The 19,289-nt window shown below is 44.7% G+C and overlaps 1 protein-coding gene and 1 pseudogene across 1 annotated transcript in view; both read left to right on the top strand.

Moving 5' to 3' along the window:
• Nucleotides 1–415: 415 nt before the first annotated feature.
• Nucleotides 416–889, top strand: LOC146398793 (calcium/manganese antiporter SLC30A10 pseudogene; annotated as a pseudogene).
• Nucleotides 890–5,058: 4,169 nt separating this feature from the next.
• SLC30A10 (solute carrier family 30 member 10) overlaps nucleotides 5,059–19,289 on the top strand; it is a 35,444-nt gene continuing 21,213 nt past the window's right edge. The window contains exon 1 of the mRNA XM_084979152.1: nucleotides 5,059–5,214. The gene's annotated coding sequence lies outside the window, so the exon portion shown is untranslated. The remainder of the gene's footprint in view (nucleotides 5,215–19,289) is intronic.

The raw sequence follows: 19,289 nt of genomic DNA, 5'->3' as shown, positions 1-19,289 counted from the left end.
AAAACAAGATTGTTTATGTTAAATACTAGAGCAGTTACTGCAGACCCCGGGTGTGGACTCTGGGAAGGCCAACAGCCACGTCTGAGCTTCTGCGCGATTCAGACACAGGCTTTTCTTTGACCCCGTCATGAAACACACCAACCAAGGAAGGAGAGAAACCCCTCACGTTCATATCTGGACGTCAGTGTGGTCAATTTCCACAAGTCCCCGCTCACATGACGTGTCTTGCTTAATTGCCCTTTAAACTGTTTTATGGCTTTATAGCAGCCTGTAAACGGTGATTTTCAAATATGACAAGTGGTGCAAGGCTGAAGGGGAGAGTTCCCCAGAAGCTGTAATCACTGCATCTGTAGCTGCTCCCCTAGGAGCTCAGCCTTCCCAGGAAAGGGAGAGGGACCGCGGCGCGCAGGGCGCGATGGGCCGATACTCAGGGAGAAGCTTCCGACTGATCCTCATGTGCGTGGTGACGCTGCTCCTGTTCGCCATGGAGCTGGTGATCGCCCACATCGGCAACTCCCTCTCCTTGGCCTCCGACGCGTTTGCCGTCCTTTCCCACCTCGTGTCCATGATCATCGGTCTCTTCGGCCTCAGGGCCAGCATGATACAGCAGCACCGGAAGAGCACGTTCGGCCTTCTCCGGGCCGACGTCGTGGGGGCATTCGGCAACTCCGTCTTTGCCGTGGCCCTGATGTTCAGCATCCTGGTGGAAGCTGTCAAAAGGTATATTACACCCCAAAAGACGGAGCAGCCGCTGCTGGTTCTCAGTGCCGGGGTCATCGGGCTGTTCTTCAACCTTCTTAACTATGTCATCTTCTTGGACTGCTGCTACTGCGCGGCTCCCGGGCCCCAGGGAGCCGCTGGAACAGGTAAAGGGCTGCTTGGCTGTTAGAGTTTGGTCAGAGGCCCGGCAGGTGCAATCTTAGGGGGGCCCCTGGGGGTGCTATCGAGAGAGGCCTGATGCATTTGTCCCTAGGGACTTTACTAAAGGTCTTCCTCCAAAGAGTCACTTTCAGTCCAAAGTTCCCTATGAGCCGGGTGGCAGCCGGCCACGTGGGGGTCTTTTTTTAGCCACAAGGAATGAACAACTGTGTGGACAGGTGAGGGGGGGAGAAGGCAGTAAAGAGGGAACAAGTTGAGAGAAAGTGGATGTGGCTTTGAATGCAAGTCTCCTAAAGTTAGTGACTCACTTTTGTCTACCCAGATGTGACATGGCTATGTTTGAATTGAAAAATAGTATTTTGGAGTTCCCGTCGTGGCGTAGTGGTTAACGAATCCAACTAGGAACCATGAGGTTGCAGGTTCGATCCCTGCCCTTGCTCAGTGGGTTAACGATCCGGCGTTGCCATGAGCTGTGGTGTAGGTCGCAGACCTGGCTCTGGATCCTGCGTTGCGTGGCTCTGGCATAGGCTGGTGGCGACAGCTCCGATTGGACCCCTAGCCTAGGAACCTCCATATGCCGCGGGAGCGGCCCAAGAAATGGCCAAAAAAAAAAAAAAAAAAGTATTTTGATGTCCCACACAAGGTATGTTCCAAAAATCCTAGGCTTCGTGATCAGCTCACACCAAGCAAAGGAACAAACAATCGGCCAGGCTGCCATACTCAAAGAAGGTGACATAAAATAGAGGAAAGAAAGTAAAGAAGATGATTGAGTAAATGTAGCTCTCTTCCTGAAAGGAAAGATTCATGTTTATTTATTTTTCTTTTTTTGAAAGTATAGTTGATTTACAACATTTTGCCATTTCTGTTGTACAATGAAGTCGAGTGTGTATATACATTCTTTTCCTCATCCTGTCTTCCATCATGTTCTATCCCAAGAGATAGGCTAGAGTTCCCTGTACTGTACAATAGGATCTCATGGGATAGGCATCTGCCCTGTTTGAGGAAAAGGAAAGCTATTTACATGTGAATCATTAGGGAGGACGTAGCAGTGGGTACCGGACTCACTGGATCATCTGTCAAAAGATCGAATTAAATTAAATCATCTGTCAAAAGAGCAATTTAAATTTTGGAAGAGGACAATAAATCAGAAGATACATTTATCACTACAAGAGAAATTTTTAAAATACATGTCAAAAGCTTCTCGCAGAAGAGCAAGTTCCAGTGCTTGCTAAGGAATCCTCTGGTGTGAACAGACCTGGTCCAAATTCTGATTCTCCCACAGGGCAGGGGTCACGTTCCCGTCACCGGGCTGTTTGCCCACCTGTAACACGGAGCCACTAAGGGCTGCTGGGTGGGATTCCAAGTGTTTAGGCGCGTATTAGGCACTTGGTAAAGAGTACTGTTTTTTAAAAGAAGTCACAATGCAAGCCTTTGAACTGTGTGATCATCCAGTGTCACTGAATTCTAACTGCTCATCTGGATTTTTAAGAACGTTAGGGATTTGGCTTTATTTGATGTGGAAGAGTTTTCTCTCATTAGTCAGGGCATATAACTCAGCCTGGGGCCACCATAGTGAGTTGGCATTTTTTGGTTGCTTTTCTCTCATCTTTGCGGCCATTGTGAACTTGGTCAGCTGGGGACAGTCCTTTATATGATCTCTCCCTAAACTGTCCTGTTGGTAGAATGTACATGATGAGAGCAGCTACAGTGGGTATTAAGTATAAAAGGGAACAGACAAGACACTAGAGTCTGTATCTTTATTTGATTTAATTAATCGGGGCCTCATCTTTTGTAAGAGACAATAATTAATTAATGGGAGATCATATGCCTTTTTTTACATCAGTCACCATGTAAAAATTACTACGTGAGGTTCTGAATCCTAAAATTCACGTTTGGTATGAGAAAAAATATATTTATTGCTGAATATAAATTTATGATAAGGAAGCTGATCAAACAAATGGTTAGTATTGACAATGGAAGTGTCACTATTATTAAATTTACCTTGGGCTTTTAATTCTAATTTTGTCTTTGCTGTTGACATATGATATAGCAAAAGTGATTTAGGCAAAGCGTTTGACTCTTTGGCCAACACAAAAATTGGTAGACAACCATGGTTTTAGTTTCATAAAGTGTTCAATGCTCTCTAGTGTTCTCCTTTATGAAAGTTCTATGCACGTGTAGAAAATGCTTTAAGATTCATGTTCTAGTTTAAATTATTATTTTTGTTTTGCTGGATTCTTCCATCAGAAGTTTTAGAGTTTTAAACCCTCCAAGTAATTTCCAAGTAACCCTCCAAGCTAACTACTTAGCTTCTTAGTATTTAGAGTTTTAAACTCTCCAAGTAATTTCCAAGTAACCCTCCAAGCTAACTACTTAGCTTCTTAGTATTTGTGTCCTGAGTTCTGTATTTATTCCTTTCACTAAAACCTACATTTTGATATCCGTCCCATCACCTAAATAAGCTTAAAGAGTAAATATTTGAGTTAAATAAATCTCATACACTGACATCAAACCAACTGTCTCCTAGTCCAAGAAGAAATGTGATTAATTCATATGTATTGATTTATACCAGTAGGTATAAAATGTGAGGAAAGAAAATATTCTTGGTTTCAAAAGATTCAACCCAAATTTAGGATAAAAATTTTCTGTCTATCTAGAATTCTAGCTTGATGGATTTTGAAGTACCTGTAAAGAACAGTGGTACCTCCTGGTTTGGGGATCAGAGTCAGTAATGCCTTTTTTTTTTTTTTTTTTTTTTTTTTTTTTTTTTTTTGATGTGGTCTGTGGCCAAGGAGAATTTATTACTTAGCAAGCCTTCTGTCTCTTCTGGTTCTGGGGATTGTTTACATGTTTTGCATTATTTCTCTGGTGTTGGAATTAGTACCAGTTATATTCTGTTTGAGATCTTAGAAAAGCAAAAAACAGCTCCACTAATAGATGACATATACTGTTAAGACTGTAAACATCTCTGGGATTCGTGGAGTAAGATCCATTGAAGAATCAGACAGAAGGAGTCAGAAATTAAAAAAAAAAAAAAATCACCTGGGAGAAAAGAATGTTTGGAAGATTTAGCTGAGACAGGGAGTCTGGAAGCCTTAGATCAATTTCTAGCCTGTGGGAGTCCATCCCTGACAGGAAAAGGCAGTGGTGGAACAGATGTTTTTGGCTAAAGTAAAAAGCAAAGGGAAAGAAGCAAAAACTGTAAGCATGAAAGGAAAAAAAAAAAAAAAAGTAGGTTTAAAGTCCAAACTTTGGACGGCTCTATATGTGAATGAGTTTGGGGGCAGAGATATAAATGTGTTTGGGGGAAGGAGAGAGCGGTGAACACAACCTGTTGATGCAGATCATAGAAAATAGGGGACACTCCCCGCTTCCTTTGGACTTTGGGACAGAATTTGCTTTGTTTGTATTTTTTCCTTCTTGTTTACTTCTTAGATTTTCCTTGACTTTCGCATTGTCTTTTCTGCTTGCCTTTTATTTGTGATTATTTTCCAGGCGTGAGTTTTCTTTAAAGTTTCACGAACAGAACTCTCTTTGCCCTTGGCTTGTATTTGAACAGATACTTTGCTGTACGTTGTCTTTTGTTTTAAACCAAAGGTGATTTTGTGCAGCTCTGGCTAGGATAGGCTTGCTGGTTGCATAATTTATAAATGACATATTTAGATCTGAAATACCTGCTTATTATTTAATTGTTTAAAAACAAAGTGCCTTCCCCTGTGAATCTATTTACATTAATTTTTATTATATATTTGCTTTTTATTTTTTCTCTTATATACTCTTTATATTCCTTAGTAAAATTCTGCTTCACATCTGTTTTAAAAATTATTTCCTTCTACATTTGTCCCTTTCAATTTTTTGATATATATATTATATTATTTCTACGAGGCAAATAGAAAATAACGGTGGATAAGGACTAGTTATGATAAAAACTCGTGCCCAAAGAAAAATTACATCCTTTTTTCCTTTGGCCTCATTGATCCTGTTGTGGTCTTTCGGCCACTTATAGCAAAGTACCTATTAGTTTCTTTTTTTTTTTTAATAATTCAGTGAATTTAATTCTGAGTCGTACAGCCATCATCAAAACCTAATTTTAGAACATGTCCATCGGAAATCCCCAGCACCTTTGCAGCATTACGTTTCCCCAGCCAACCTGCTAGGGGCAGTGCCCGCCCAGGAATCAGGAAGTCAGGAAAGCGGGCTGCCGACTGGCCGCTGTCACCGGCGGTTCGTGTGCGGTAGCGGATGGGAGCCTCTGACACGGACAGTTCTGCAGACACTGACAGCACATCGAGTTTCCCTTCCTTTAAGAGCAAGTTTTATCCCGGGACTAGCGAGGTAGGCGGGGCGCTGGGGGTTTTAGGAGAGGCGGGGGGAGGTGGCGGCCTCTCTCCCAGCAGCCGGCGCCGAGTCTGGGATCGGAAACTGCGGCCTCCTGGGTACTGCTCCCCGCGTTCTCTTTCTCCTCCGAGGCGGGATTGCAATGATGGGGCATCTGCAGTAATTATTACATCGTTTTAGGAGGCGTGATGCTTCCTGCCCAGAGGCTGTTCCTTGGCCGGTTGTCCATATCCGAGGCTCACCGTGGTTTTCTAAACGTTGTGAACAATTACCTTCCATGTGAGCGTTCAGTGTGAGCACACACGCACCTCTCACACATCACAGCAGCTGCCCCAGAGCAGACACTGGCTGGATTCCCTTGTGCCTCTTTCTGCAAGCTCCGCCAGCGTCCCTGAGCCCTCTCTGCACCCACCTCCCTGCTGCCCAGGGACCAGGTTCTGTCTGGGCCAGTTACCGAAAGGAGTAAGGCTGAAAAAGCAGGTGCCGTTTCACTGCAGTGAGATCAAATTCAGCTGAAGAAAAAGAAACCAGCTCCTGTCCTCAGCCACTTTCTTCCACTACGCAGAGGCCACCGACACCTGAGTTGAATTTTAATAAAACCAAGTAGTTCTGGACATCTGTGAGTGGTTGAGCCCTGGGAGTAATCAGAGCGGCACATCACATACATGTTTTCTGAAACATCAGGGAAAGAGGATACTTGCTATTTCTTTCTTTGTTTCTTCTTCTTCTTCTTCTTCTTCTTCTTCTTCTTCTTCTTTTAATCAGATAAGAAAACAGAAACTGGGAGTCAGGACCACAGTCCTGCCACTAGTTAATGGGAGAGGACAAAGGATCCAAAGTTTGAATCGAGGCCTTTAATTAGAAACCCTTCTTGGCTTGACCAAAGGAAGGAAAAAAAGTCCTGAACAGTGAAAATTTGGCAATAAACGGCAAATGGCACGTCGAAAAGTGCGAGTTAATTCACCGTAAATTGAATCCTAATTCTGGTGGCTAAATGATCTGCAGAAAGTTACTTCACCTGGGTCTGTAAAGTGGGTGATTACCTCCTAATAAGGATGTTGTGGGGATGGAGGGTACGGTGCGTACGCCCCGCTCAACGTGGCACTTGGTGGCGCTGGTTGGTTGTGACGGTCCAAGAGCTGGAGGAACACGGGGAAAGGAAACGTTAGTAAGAATCCCTTGGGGACCCGTCCTGGGACCGGCAGCCAATCTCATCCCAGGCCAACGCTCAGGATGGTTTACTGTTGGTCATGTAGTAATAACAGAATTCAGACGTATTGCCATTCCTGCAAAACCTCACAAAACGCATGTCTTCCTGATGGCAGCTTAGCAGTATCTTGCGTGGGGTGAATCAGGAGCATGGGCCTGTGTGTAATTGGGGAATACATGTTTGGAACGTCTTCCCTCAGCCACTGGGTCTAATACTGGAGAAGGCACTTAAGCATCTGGAGCTTCATCTCAGAGATCAGTGTGCCTTTTTCTTTTCTTTTTTTTTTTTTTTTTTTTTTTTTTTTTTGCTTTTTAGGGCCGCACTCAAGGCGTATGGGAGTTCTCAGGCCAAGCGTCGAATTGGAGCTACAGCTGCCAGCCTACACCACAGCCACAGCAACGCAGGATCCGAGCCGCATCTGTGACCTACACCACAGCTCACAGCAATGCTGGATCCTTAACCCATTGAGCGAAGCCAAGGATCGAACCCACATCCTCATGGATACTAGTTGGGTTCGCTAACCACTGAGCCACAACAGGAACTCCCTCACTACACCTATTTTAAAGAATCTCTGTGCTTTTCTTCCTCCCTCCCTCCCTCCCTTCCTCCCTTTCTTCCTTTCTTCCTTTGTCATGCCCGTGGCAAGCAGAAGTTCCCAGGGCAGGAACCGAACTTGCGCCACAGCAGTGACTTGAACCACTGCAGTGACAATGCCAGATCCTTAACCTTCATGATGCATCATTTTTCAAAGGGCTCTTGTAGATGTTACATTCTTCATCTTTCAGTGTTGAAGAAAGCACATTGTAGAAAAGCATTATGTATATTTTTCAGCTGTTAAAAATCGTATGTTTTAAAGTGTCGTAATATTATTAACATGTTGCTAAAATAATGCAAATGTAGCTAACATATCCAGGTGACATTCCAAGTTACAAACGGAGAAGCCCAGCCACCGCATGTTTTATAGTTAACCCCAAATTAATGTTAGAGCCAAGATTTTGCATTTCTACACCTCTTTTCTGCCATAAAAGGATTTGCCTTTTAAACATTTTCCTACAGTTCTATCTAGGGAGAGGCTCCCATTTTCCTTATTAAGAGGCTTAATTTTCAAGGTAACTGTAGCTAAAAGTAAGCTTGTTATTTTTGTTTTCTTTTGGTCAGATGCTTACAAGATATAAAGAATATATTTGTGGAGTTCCCATTGTGGTGCAGCAGGAACTAGGAACTATGAGGTCGCAGATTTGATCCCTGGCCTCGCAAGTGGGTTAGGGATCTGGCGTTGCCATGAGCTATGGTGTAGGTCGCAAACACAGCTCAGATCCTACGTTGCTGTGGCTGTGGTGTAGGCAGGCAGCTGTAGCTCTGTTTTGACTCCTAGCCTGGGAACTTCCATACGCCAAGGATGCAGCCCTTAAAAAAAAAAAAAAAAAAAAAAAGAAAGAAAGAAAGAAAATATTTGTTATTTTTGCCACTTTCTCGCTCGCTTATGGAGACAATAGTTATTGATTTTTATAAAACTTTATGTATAACTGCCTCTGATGATTATGAAATACAGTAGTTTTATCATTATTTTTTATAAGAGGCAATGATACCCAGAGACTACTTTTTCTTAGAGGAATGTTTTCGTATTTATTGTATGTATCTGAGAAGGTGTCTTGAGAGAATTTTGAGGGAAGTAATTTTCAAGGAAGTACATCTGGGCTCTTTCTCTATATCTGCTGTGTTAAATTCTAAAAATGTATCAGCCCAATAGACAGTAGGAAAAAAAAAAAAGACAAACTCGTGGACATGCAGAACAGACATGTGGTTGCCAAGGGGCAGGGGGATGGACTAGGGGTCTGGGGTTAATAGATGCAAACTATCACATTTGGGGTGGATAAGCAATGAGATCGTGTTGTATAGCACAGGGAACCTTAGTCACTTATGATGGAATATGGTCGAGGATAAAGTGAGGAAAAGAATGTATGTGTGTAGGTGTGACTGCGTCACTTTGCCGTACAGTAGAAATTGACAGAATACTGTACACCAACTATGATGGAGAAAATGAAAATCATTTAAAAAAAAAAAGAAAAAAGAAAAAAATGACACTCCTTGACTCAGGCCAATGGGAACTAGAGGTTGGAGCAGCAGCAAAGTCAGGTTGAAGGAGGAACTGTCCGGACAGGCCCCCTGTAGCATTGGTAACCCGAAGAAACTGCCTTGAGATTTTGCAGGACAGAAGAGAGGGGAGCTGGCCACTGGCTCTAGAGCTGCTGACCAGATCTGATGGGTGCCATTGTCAGGACATTATGGGGCCAATGAAAAAAGGCCACTCCTGCGTCTAGAACTGACTGAGAACTCAGTGATCAAAGGCGGATGGCGACAGAAATTGCAGCTGTGTTTTTGACAACAGCTGAATCGGAAGCTGTCCCAATAGGCTTCCTAATAGCTACCTCCGCAGTACACATACCCCTCTCCTCTGACGCCGAGCTCAGCACCGGGAGGCACAGAGATGGGCCCAGGAACAGAGAGAGTGGACACCCCAGGAAAGGTCGTTTAATGAGGAAAGCCCAGGAGGGGCCGGGCCAGGCCTCTTCCGCTCCTTCCACTAAACCTGCCCAGGAGAAGAGACCCTCCTACCCCAGAAAGGACTTCTCCCAGGGAGGCTGGAGGGTGAATGAAGGGGTCAGAAGGAGCCTGTGTGCCGGTCCCCTCGCAGAAACACGAGAGGAACAACCTCCCGGCCCCCTTGGTTCTTCAGCTTTATGAGCTCTTCCCCGGGTGGGGTGGGGGGTTCCCCCCAAAGGGCCGATTAGACAGTTATCAGGATAGAAGTGCTACTCACAAGGCCCACACCCCCTGCGACACCCACTGTTTCCTTTGGGTATTCTCCTTGGCACCAGTGTTTGGCAGTTTTGATATCCATCCCCCAGTGACGAAGATGGATTAGCGCTGTGAGTACAATAGTTAAATTAACTCTGAGTCCGCTCAGTATTGCTCATTAGAGATTACACGGTGACATGAATTAATAGCCTCAAAAGAGTCTGGTAATTCAATGTCAGTAACATGAAAATGCCCCAAATTTAAATAATGTGAATCTCATCCTATTATCAAATTATAAGGAAAAAATTAAAATTCAAAGTTAAATATATTTGGGAGTTCCTGTGGTAGATCAGCGGGTTAAGGACCTGACATTGTCTCTGTGAGGGTGTGGGTTCCATCCCTGACCTCGCTCAGTGGGTTAAGGGTCTGGCTTCACTGCAAGCTCTGGTGTAGGTCGCAGATGCAGCTGGGATCCGGTGTTGCTGTGGCTGTGGCGTAGGCCTGTAGCTGCAGCTCTGATTTGCCCCCTGGCCTGGGAACTTCCATATGCCGCAGGTGCAGCTGTCAAAAGAAAAGAAAAAAAAAAAGTTACATGTATTTGACCTTATGAGTTTCTATCCAGAGAACTCACAGTCACTGACTATTAAAGGCCAGACCAAAGGCCATAAAATAAAATTATAAACCCCCAAATCTTCCTCTTTCTGAGCCCAGTCTTTCATCTCAGGCCTGGTAGACTCATGGTCCCTTCAGTAGTTTTCTGAAATAGATGTCACGCCTTCAGGACATCCAAGGTTGAATAAGTTTAGCTTCCAGACGGCCATAGGTCCCACCTTTTAAAGATCTTCTCTTTTTCTTTCTTTCTCTCCCCCCCCCCCCCGCTTTCTTTTTTTTTGCAGTTTTGCTACAGTATTTCAGATTGTGGATTTCTGTTTATTTATCCCACTCAAGAATTGTTGTGTTTCCCACATCACAGCAGTTATGTCTTTTCTAAATTCTGGAAGGTTTTCACCTGTGCAGCTATGATCACTTCTAATTTTACCTCTCCCCCATTTCTCCTTCTGCAACACGAATTAGATCGCATTAGACCCTCTCACTCTGACCTCTATGTCTTATCATCTCTTTTTCATAGTTTCCACTTTTTGCTGTTCTCTGCTGCGTTCTAGGTAGTCTGGGTAGTTCTTTAGATGTGCCTGCACTTATTCGGAAACTGATTGACACGATGTGTGTACACAGGTCTGTGGCCCTTTGCCACGTGTGTAGATATGTGTGGCCACCACCAAAATCCAGATGCAGAATGATCACGTCACCACAGAGATGTCCCCTTTGCTCCCCCTTTTAGCATCACACCCATCAGTTCATATCCTCACTCCCGTCTCTGTGCCCTGGAAACCACTAATCTCTTTCCATCTTTATAATCTTCTAATTTCAAGAATGTTTGAGGAGTTCCCATCATGGCTCAGTGGTTAACGAATCTGACTAGGAACCATAAGGTTGTGGGTTCAATCCCTGGCCTCTCTCAGTGGGTTAAGGACCCGGCGTTGCTGTGAGCTGTGGTGTGGGTTGCAGACGAGGCTCAGATACGGCGTTGCTCTGAGCTGTGACGTAGGCCGGCAGCTACAGCTCTGATTTGACCCCTAGCCTGGGAACCTCCATTTGCCGCAGGAGAGGCCCTGGAAAAGACAAAAAAAAAAAAAAAAGTGTTTTATAAATAGAATCAAATATATGTGACCTTTGAAATTGGCTTTTTTCTTTCAATATAGTGCCCTTAAGATCCATCCCCATTGTTCTATCACTAGTTGGTTTATTTTTCTTGCTGACTGGGCCTTGGTATGGATGTACCTTTTTGAGTCATTCTGCCAATTGTATGCCTTTTAATTGGTATATTTAGACTCTTTACATTTAGGGGATGTGGGTGCCCCTTTCTGGGTGCACCACCCTCCTCGCATTCTGACATGTTCACCCACTGGAAGCTCCTCTTTTCTGTCTGCTGTTCAGATAGGGAACTTTCTCTTATTCTGTCTTCAAGTTCACTGGTTCTCTCCTCTGTCTTATCCTCTCTGCTACTGAGCCTATTCACTGAGTTACTGTTTTTTCCATTGGCTGTTGTATTTTTCAGTTTTAAAACTTCCATTTGGTTCTCCTTAATATCTTCTCTTTCTTTGCCGAGACTTTCTATTTTTTTAATTTGTTTCAAATGTGTTTGTAATTGCTTGTCAAAGGATTTTTGCGGTGGCTATTTTAAAATCCTTGTACGACAATACTAATATCTGTGTCATCTCAGCATTGCTGTCTTTGCTAACTCAAGTTGAGATTTTCCTGGCTTTTGGTCTGATAAAAGATTTCAATTGAATCCTGAACTTTTGGGGTCTTAAGAGACCATGGATCTTATTTAAATGTTCTGTTTGAGCAAACCACCTCTGACGTTGTACTGGTGTAAGACAGGAATGGACATACACGCTTCCCACTTAGCGTCTGTTGACCTCGGAGGAAGAGGGGTGCTGCATTACTGCTGGGCAGGGGTGGGAATTCAGGCTCCCCATTAAACCTTTACCAATAACACACTGACTAGGAGGAGTAGGGGTGCCTTATATTGAGTTTTTAATTTCAACTAATGTATTTTTCACTTACAGTGCTTTGACCTTTACCTATCCTGTCTATACCTTTCTTGAGTCTCATTATTAAATATATTTAGTTTATAATCTGTATCTGCTATTCTCAACATCTGCAACTTTTGAGTGTCTGATTCTGCTGTTTATTATTTGTACTACCTCTCACACAGTGGATTGCTTCTTCATGTTTTATGTGTTTCATATTTTTTTTTATTGCAAACTTATGATCCATAGAACTTTCTTTGAGGGAATTCTTTGAGGAATAGATTCTAAATTCTACATTTTTCCACAGAAGATTTGCATTTCGTTTCATCAGGTTCCCAAAACCATTGTCAACTTGTGAGTCCTTAAAAAGTTCTTTGCTTGAGGGTTATTATTTTTATTATTATTGCACTGAGACTTTAGACTGCATTCATGAAAGCCACAGTAGAGTTCCAGCTTCCCACAGGGAATGTGTTTCTCTCCACCCAACACTAAGGCTGAAACGTGCAAGTTTTCATGCTGTCTCCTTTGAGGCAGTGAGATTTTGTTTGTTTATTTTCTCCTTTGTTTTGTTGTTGTTGTTGTTGTCCTACCTTTTACCAACGGATTTACCTTTGTAAGGGGAATCTCTGATTTCACCTTTCATGGATCTAAGTTTTGTCTCTTATGCCATACCCGATCCCATGGCTAAAACCTTTGTCTTTATTGAGCAGATATCTTTAAGTTGGATTCTGGCTTCAATTCACCTTTCTGGATTTTGGCTTCCACTTCATTTTTGGCCTCTGAGTATTCCCTTAATTTTCTGCCACACTTTTTCAAGAGTTCAAAAAGCTTGGAAAAAAACCACATAACATTATCCCAGAGCTAGAGTACTTAATATAGGTAATGAGAAGTCAGCACTGAATATCAGCCAGGCCCTCACTACCACTTTCAAGGACCACAGCTGGGACTCAAGGATGTTGGAGGAAAAGGAGATTGACAGGTGGCGTCTTCTTGGTTTCTGCCTCTCCAGATGCCTGTCAGTGTGTGCCGGTCTTGGCCTTGGCACACTTGGCTCCACTGGCACAGACCTCACAGCAGGAAGTTAATTATGGTGCTGAGATTGCCATACCTGGTAAACACATTGCATCCTTTCCAGGGAGCGATGTTTAAACTATTCCTGCCTACTTGCAGAGTTTAGAAATTTACAGCAGGAATATCCTAGGTTCCAGATTTTATTTGTGGCACCTTTCCTTCCCTGTGTGTGTGTGTGTGTGTGTGTGTGTGTGTATGCATGTGAGAGAGAGAAAAAGAAAGAGCAAAGGGAGGGAACATGCCAGTAACCTCCTGAGTTGCATTGCCATCCTGAGCTCCTTTTTGTGGCTCTCTCTACACACTGTCCTGTGAGTGGGCTTTTCCCAGTCCTGTGCCTCGGGGATTTCTGCCACTGCCCCCTGCCCCCACCCCAACCCCAGCTGCTCAGGCCTGGGACTCCTGCTTCCTGAGGAGGCTTCTCTCTTGAGCTTGTGTTCTTTCTGCCTGAGGGTCAGTCTCAGCAGGTTTCTGAGCTGAAGCTGTTGTGACTGTTCCTCCTGTTGCTCCTGCACCTGCTTGACAGCCCCGCCCCCCAGAGATGGTCTTCCCACAGCCTTTGATTCTGGCAGCCCCCCTGGAGGGGAGCAGGTCATCCTGCTCAATCTTCTCAAGTACAAGAGGAGCTTCTAGTGTTTTACTTGTGTACTGTCCTCTCAGTTGAGCTGTTCATGGGTTCCTGGTTTTATCAAGTTCTTAAAGTTTTTCCCTTTCCTCCCCCACTCCATGTAAGGCTGGTGTTTTTGCTGGACTTTTCCCCTTTCACTTTGTCCTTGTTTTCTGGGTCAGATACTTATTTTTCCAGCAGAGATTTTTTTTTTTTTTTTTTTTCTCATCTCAGTGAACGAAATGAAGTCAGGGTTTCATGGGTTGGCCAAAAGCAACCATTGTCCAAACAAATCTTGTCAACTCTCACCTCTCTGAGTCAGATCTTTTCACTTGGAAAAGCATTTTGCAAATAAACTCCGAATCTAAGCCAGGCCTGCCTTGACCTATTGTGTTCTTGGTCCCTCAGAGTGCCTTACCCTCCTGTGTCTTCCTTGGTGTCCTAACTTTGTTCCTGACTTGGCCCAAGGGCACAGGCAAACCCCCACAGCCACAGCAGCTGTTTGACTTGGAAACTCTGGGGCAGTTTCCCTATTGTTTCTGAGAGCAAACTGCCTTGCCTCTCACTTTCTTTGCACAGCAAGACCGATGCATACAGTAAAATAATCTTAAGAACTCCTGCTCACAAAGGCCTGTTAAAACACTCCTGTGGCTATAATGACAGCTGTTCTTCTGAAGGCAATAAGCTGCTTTGAGCTGTCAAGGTCAAAATCCCACCTAGTTCACACTTACTAGAGCCTTAACACCTAACAGCACCGGCTCTGCCTCCCCAGAAGCCTCAATCTCCACGTGTTCCTTTGGCCTCTAGAGTCTCACCTTTATCCTTCTCAAGGTTCCTGCCAACTCACCAGTTTGTTAAGGGCTTTAGGGACTAATAAATAATACCCCTTTCATTTTCCCCTAGGTTTGGGGTAGATAAGACACAGATGATAATTGAACATACTGTCAGCTTTATTATAGACATATTACAGCACATGGCATAGATGTGTAGCAGCAAAGAGCTTTTGAATAGTGCAGCCCAGAATTACACTCACGCACTGAGTCCCAGACTCCTCCCCACCCCAGTCCCAGATCCTGTCCCAACTCGTTTCCCTCACGTCCACACAGACCAGGATTGCAGGTCTCTGTGGGAAGGCAAATCTGCAAAAGGCCAGAAGTTCCTGCAGTGGCTCAGCAGAAACGAATCTGACTAGGAACCATAAGGATGCAGGTTCGATCCCTGGCCTCGCTCAGTGGGTTAAGGATCCGGTCCTGCCGTGAGCTGTGGTGGAGGTCGCAGACGCAGCTCAGATTCCGCGTGGCTGTGGCTGTGATGTAGGCCGCGGGCTACAGCTCCGATTAGACCCCTAGCCTGGGAACCTCCATATGCCACGGGTGTGGCTCTACAAAGCAAAAAATAAAAAAAAGGAAAAAGACAGGCCAGAAAAGGTTATCTGAACATGCTCCAGGCTTTCTCCCGTGCTTACTAACCCGAGCAGGCACCCCCCCACCTCCCCAGGAAAAGGCAGGCAAGCGACAGAGAGAGGGTGGGAATCTTAGGACTCTGCAGAGGCCTCGAGGGATTGTGAAGCTCAGGGAACAGAGGGTCTCCTTAACACAAAGAAAAAAGTGTGAGCTGGGGGGCTCCACCCTGTAGACCACCTGCGGGTGACCTGTTTATCTTGATGGGAAGAAGCACACTTGGTAAAGAATTCTGAGAGGTCCCATCTGAAGTCCCCAGATATCCGCGCGGGGATCCCTCCCCTCCCCCCTTCTGCACTATCAGCTGACTTGGAGCTGAGCACCCACTCGAAGACGAGTAATAAGTAGCAAAGATCCAGTGTGGAAACCACACCGATATACTGCAGAGAACAAGTTAAAAAGGGACAAGCAAGAAAGGCAGATGAAAAGTACATGGATGAATAATGATCAACCCGGGTGACAGAAGACGTTTTCAGCTAAACCACTGAACTTGGACTACCAGAACTCGGGGGGGAAAAGTGGAGGATAATGAAACAGTACAGAAATGAAAACCGCATTGGAAGCAGTGAGACATAGAAGCAGCGCTATGGAAAACCAGGGGACGGTGTGGAAGGCAGGCATGACAAGGAGACCAAGCAATTTAAAGCACTTAGGACGAAGATGGTAGGTAGCCCTTCTCATACCTACCAGGTGTTCCTGAAGTAGAAAGCAGACAAGTGCATCAGAAAAAAGTACTCAAAGATAAAATAGAAGAATTTATTCTGAACTAAAGGAAGATAAAAACATCTGCAAATAAAAACAAAAAATTGACATGCCTACATTCTGGAAAACGTTCTGACTACCAAGCAAAAGAAAGAATCTCATAGGCATCCAGGCAGAAAACAAACTCATCTACAAGGAGCAAATATCAGGCTGGATTGACATTTCTTTATAGTAACATGCAAGGCAAGATACCATGAACCCATGTTTACAGAGTCCTGAGAGAGAAAACAAAACATGAACCTAAGAATTTAATACCCACTAAAGTTTTGTTCATTTATAAATGGCAACAAAAAGACTATATATATTTATAATATAATTGATATTGTATAATTGATATCACACAGTATTTATCTTTCTCTTTCTGACTGACTTCACTTAGTATGAGAATCTCTAGCTGCATCCAGGCTGCTGCACTATTGCACATAATTTCCACTGCAGGAAAGAACTTAGTTTGTTCTGAGAGCTTTGCTTATTACCTCGTGTTTTAAAAAGTGTAGACATTGGCATGATCCCATCTCTATGACATTCTGGAAAAGGCAAACATATGGGGGCAGGAAAAATGATGACCGGATGGCAGGGGTCAGGGAGGAGGGTGGGCTGAACAGGGGATGCACAGAAAATTCTTAGGGCCGTGGAACTAGTCTGTGAGGTCCTTTAATGGTGGAGACATGTCATTAAACATGTGTCCAAATTCATAGAACATACGAGACCCAGAGTGAGCCCCAGTGTAAACTGTGGAGAATGGGTGACCATGACGTGTCAGTGTAGTTTCATCGAATACAACCAGTGTACAAACCACTCTGGTGCTGGCCGTGGATGATGGGGGAGGCTGAACTTGGGTCGGAGTAGGTTATGTGGGAATTCCGTCCTTTGTGCTCAGTTTTGCTGTGAACCTGAAACTGTTTTGAAAAATAAAGTCTACTTACTTTATTCTCACTGTGGCTCAGCGAGTTAAGAACCCGACTAGCGTTCATAAGGACGTGGGTTCCATCCCTGGCAAAGTGGATTAAGGCTCTGCACGCTTCGGTGCAGGTCACGGATGCATCTCGGATCTGGTGTTGCCGTGGCTGTGGTGGAGGCCCACAGCTGCAGCTCCAATTCCACCCCTAGCCCAGAAGTTCCATATGCCGCAGGTGCGGCCCTGAAAAGAGAAAACAAAAAACAAAAAAACAGTCTACTTTAAAAAAAGTTTAGGAGTTCCCGTCATGGCGCAGTGGAAACGAATCCACCTAGGAACCATGAGGTTGCGGGTTCAATCCCTGGCCTCGCTCAGTGGGTTGGGGATCCAGTGTTGCCGTGAGCTGTGGTATAGGTCGCAGACGCAGCTTGGGTGGATCTGACATTGTTGTGGCTGTGGTGTAGGCCAGCGGCTGCAGCTGGGATTGGACCCCTAGCCCGGGACCCTCCATGTGTCACTGGTGCGGCCCTAAAAGGATAAAAGCCAAAAAAAAAAAAAAAAGTTTAGCCATGCATTGGAAACTCAAATGCCTCCGGGGCCAGGCAGCTGTACGAAAGAGTAAAAGCAGGCCAGGCTTAAGACAAGTTTTTCCATGGCATGGCTTTCTTTGCTTTCATGTCTTTTTTTGAGAAAGACACAACTCCACGGAACATCTTCTTTTGCTGCTCTGATTTCCGCGTCCCCCCCCCTCCACTGCGCGCCCACCTTACTGACTTCTAGCCACCCTGCCACGTTTTATTCCCCCCGAGCATCTCAGTAGCTTCTCTCTGCTGGGACTTTGCACTTGTGGACTCTGCCCGGAACACCCTTCCTGGCTCTTCTCCTGGCTGGCTTCTGTCACGTTGGTCCCGGCTCAGTTTTCACCTCTTTGGAGAGGACTTCCACAACCTTCCCACCTAAAGTATTTCCATAGCTATTCTATAGAACAAAACAGTTTGAAAGCCACTGCCGCAGATGATTTATTTTTATTTACTTTTTCCTTTTTATGACCACACCCACAGCATATGGACATTCCCAGGCTAGGGGTCGAATTGGAGCTACAGCTGCCGGCATACATCACAGCCACAGCAACACCAAATTCGAGGTGGGTCTGTGACCTAAACCACAGCTCATGGCAATGCAGGAGTCTAACCCCCCAGCCCTGCCAGGGATCAAACCCACATCCTCATGGATACTAGTTGGGCTCATTACCCCGAGCCACAATAGGAACTCTGATGATTTGTTTTTAAAAGAGCCTTTATCACTACCTGGCATCTCCCTCCCTACCCCCCCCCACCGACTTCCTCCCCCCTCTAGCCATATCCCCTCTAGCTTGTTCTCACTTACTCTCCACACCTCACACACAGGGTTTCCCCATGAGTGCATGTCTGGGTGTGCCCTTGTGAGCCGCAGGTGGTCGGAGGCACGTGGACCAGAGCTCACAGGCTGAGCCGGAAGAACCCAGGATCATTAGGGCCAAAGGTATCCAGCAGCCCAAACCCGTCACCCCGGTGCCATATAAGAACCCCCGTCATCCTTCTACACCCACGCATTCAGCAGCCAGAAACATCTGGGGATGGGGCAGGGACACAAACATGCAGACCTTCCATTTAAAAAGCTTAAAATGGGAGTTCCCATCTTAGCTCAGTGGTTAAGGAATCCGACTAGGAACCACAAGTTTGCGGGTTTGATCCCTGGCCTTGCTCAGTGGGTTAAGGATCTGGAGTTGCCGTGAGCTGTGGTGTAGGTCGCAGACATGGCTCTGATCCAGCGTTGCTGTGGCTGTGGTGTAGGCCGGCGGCTACAGCTCCGGTTAGACCCCTAGCTTGGGAACCCCCTTATGCTGCAGGTGTGGCCCTAGAAAAGGCAAAAAGACAAATAAAAATAAAAAAATAATAAACAAAGAGCTTAAAATGTTTTATCTTAACATCTGTGTAAGTTTCACTGCTCCTTAGATTGAGTGGCAAACCAATTCGTAAGTGTCTGTTTTTCTTTAAGAAGTAACCCCTCTGTGCATCCTTTGGTGATGGGAACTATTTCTCCTTCCCTAAACTTGGGTTTAAAAAATCAAAGCGGTGGTTATTTTTTGTTAACATGTACTGAGGCCTTCTTGTAAAACCTGACACTATGCTAAGTACTTAAAAAAAAAAATTATAGTTGATTTACAAAGTTCTGTCGATTTTCTGCTGTACAGCAAAGTGACCCAGTTTATATATATATATATATTCTATTTCTCACGTTATCTTCCATCATGTTCCATCATAAGAGACTGGATATCGTTCCCTGTGCTGCACAGCAGATTCTCATTGCTTTTCCAGTCCACATGCAGTAGTTTGCATTATACTAAGTAATTTACATACTGTTTCTCACTTAGGTCTCCTGATAACTCCATGAGGTAGATACCGTTATTATTCAATTAATAATAATATAATTATTATTATAGAAAGAGAAGGTCTAAGAAACTTGCCCCAAGGCCAGTGTGTGCGTCACAAAGCTAGGCTCTGGTTCTAAGTCTGTCTGACTCCAAAGCTCCACTTACTCACTTCTGCACTGCCTGCCATTCACGTTTTCTTAAAGTGAGTGCAAAATTAAAAACACCCAGAGGCCAGTCTTTTCTCAGCACAAAGATTGTATT

The sequence above is a fragment of the Sus scrofa genome, chromosome 10 (assembly GCF_054392235.1).
Source record: "Sus scrofa isolate SSC_HxYL_T2T_F1_AM1 chromosome 10, Sscrofa_HxYL_maternal_Yorkshire_Landrace_v2.0, whole genome shotgun sequence".
NCBI lineage: Eukaryota > Metazoa > Chordata > Mammalia > Artiodactyla > Suidae > Sus > Sus scrofa.
The sequence above is the reverse complement of the archived record's forward strand: the minus strand, read 5'-3'. Positions and strand labels throughout refer to the sequence as shown.